This window comes from Lepus europaeus, chromosome 18, assembly GCF_033115175.1.
Source record: "Lepus europaeus isolate LE1 chromosome 18, mLepTim1.pri, whole genome shotgun sequence".
NCBI lineage: Eukaryota > Metazoa > Chordata > Mammalia > Lagomorpha > Leporidae > Lepus > Lepus europaeus.
In genome coordinates this window covers 2,729,955-2,732,319 of record NC_084844.1, presented here as the reverse complement: position 1 = coordinate 2,732,319, position 2,365 = coordinate 2,729,955, and positions in this window count along the sequence as shown.

The window sequence follows — 2,365 nt, the reverse complement described above, 5'->3', positions numbered from 1 at the left end:
AGGTGCCTAATTCACTATGATGTGCTCAGTACCAGCACGAGGGGGAGGGGGAGGGGGAGGGGGAGGGGGAGGGTCAGGCTCTAGGGTCACAGAGGTCTTATTTTTAACCATGACCGTACGGCACATTAAGGAGCAGCCGAAAGGAACAGATGCGAACCACCTAGGCAAATGCGGCTCAGGTTCAGAAATGTTCCTGGGCGAGGAGGGCGAGGTGCAGAGGAATTTAGACCATCGGCGCCGTTTTATAAAACAGGTGAAGTGACTTGTCCCAGGCACTCGCTCACGTTCTCAAGCTGTGTGCTGCAAATACCTGTGAATGTACAGGAAGTATTTTAGCATGCCTGGAGGGCACCCGGCACGCCGGTAACCGTGGTGGAATAGTAGGGGGGGGAGTGGTCACTTCACAGCGAGGGCTGCCGGGCACTGCTGTTACCTGGGCAGCCGCGCAGGCAGCTAAAGCCGGGCTCCTCTGGGTCCGGGGAACTGCTGGAGGTGCCGGCTGCGCGCTCAGCCTATCAGCGACCGCGTCCCTCACCTGTTCTCCATTTCTGGGGTCTGGGATTGCAGGAGGCCTCCAGGGGGAGGAGGAGAGCACAGAGGAGAGACACAAGCCCTGTTCACCTGCTCTGGGCGTGGGGCAGGTGCGGCAGCCAAAGCCGGTAACACGAGGCCATTCTGTAACACGGAGCTGGGGGCACAGCCTGGGCCGGCGGGGCAGGCACCAGGGCTCCGCTGTCCTGAAGCTCTCTGGCTGGGGGTGGGGGTGGGGGCTGCCAAGGAGGTCAGAGGTGGCTCTGCGCTGGGGCTGCCACGTAGATTCTCACACAGGGAAGCCAGAGTTAGCAAATAAATGCGCAGTGGGGATCTCGGTCCAATCTGAATTTTAGATAAACAAGGAATAATATTTTTTTTTTTTTTAGCACAAGCGTGTCCCATGTCCCATTTGTCACTTATCTGGAATTGAAATTCACGTGGGTGTTCTGTTTTTTATCTGGAAGCCCAAGAGGGGCCTGGAGGCCAGTGGGGACGTGGAGAGCTCAGGGCAGACCCCTCCCCCCTCCAGGGGCTGGGAGTCACCAAGGCCAGTCCAGGAGCCACACGGTCCCACCGTGGCCTGTGGCCCCGCCCTGCTCCCCAGCACCAGACACCTGCTCTTCCCAAGGAGGGAGGCCTGGGCCGCTTTTCCCAGACCTGTGGGCAGGGCCGTCAGGGCTCCCTTAGTGTTTGGTGGGTGGAGGGAAGGGCTCCCTTCTTTCCCCTGAGGGCTTGGGAGCACCTGGTCACACACACACCAAGTCCAGACTCTATCTCTGTCCTCACGGCGGGAGTGAGCTGAGTGGCTCGGCCACCTCTTGTCCTGACAACTGCCCAGGCCTGAAGCCCGGCAGGGAGTCCCTGAGGGGACGCTGTGCCCTGTGGGTCCTTGCTATGGGTCACAGGCCCCTGCTCCCCAGCGACCCGGGGCCTGCCCTCCGCGTTTACGGCGGCGTGGGGCTTGTAAAGTTCAAAGTCTGCAGCCCTCGTTAAACAGGCCCACGCTGCCTCCTGAGCCCCAGCTGCACGGGTGCCCATGGGGCCCTCCTGGCGCCTCCCTCTTCTCACTGTCCAGATTTCGGCTCTGTCCTATTTTCTGTGTCCATGACGCTGGGCAGGGGGAGGGCGGTGTAGCCAGCACTGGGAACAGCTGGGGCCATTTCACCCGCCTGCTGCACCTGCCGCACCTGCCCGCGGAGGGGGGGTATCCGGCCCAGTCCCTAGGCTCCCTCACAGCTCTTCTGCACACCTGGGAGGGAGCTGGGAGGCCCGCCAGTAGACACACTGACCCCCGCTAATGGCGGCTGCCTGGTAAATCCTTAACACCTGTGACACCGACCATAGACTGAGTCAGGATTTTACCTTTTTCTGAAAATTGCCGTTTAGTACGGATTGGCCGAACTGATTTACTGCTGACCTCTCCGAGACGAACCTCAATCTGCTGCAGACGGAGGCCGGGACGCACCGGGCAAGCACGTACTGACCTCAGCCCCGTAGCCTTCGGGAACCGGCCCCGCCCCTCACCGTGACCACGCCCGCGACCACGCCCGCGGCCCCGCCCCGCGGCCCCGCCCCCGCAGGCGGCCCCGCCCCCAAGCTCCCCGGCTACAAAATCCCCGCCCGCGGGCTGCGAGCCCAGAGCGCGCGGAGATTCCAGCGCGAGGCGGGTCCGCGCGGGTTGCCGGCGCTGCGCAACCCCATTGGCTGAGAGCGGCGGCGGGGGCGTGCCCGGGCTTCCGATTGGCTCCCGGCGCGGGTGACGCGCAGGCCCGAGCGGCCGGCGGGGCGCGCACGAGCGTCATGGAGGCCGAGAGTGTGGCGACCCGAGTGG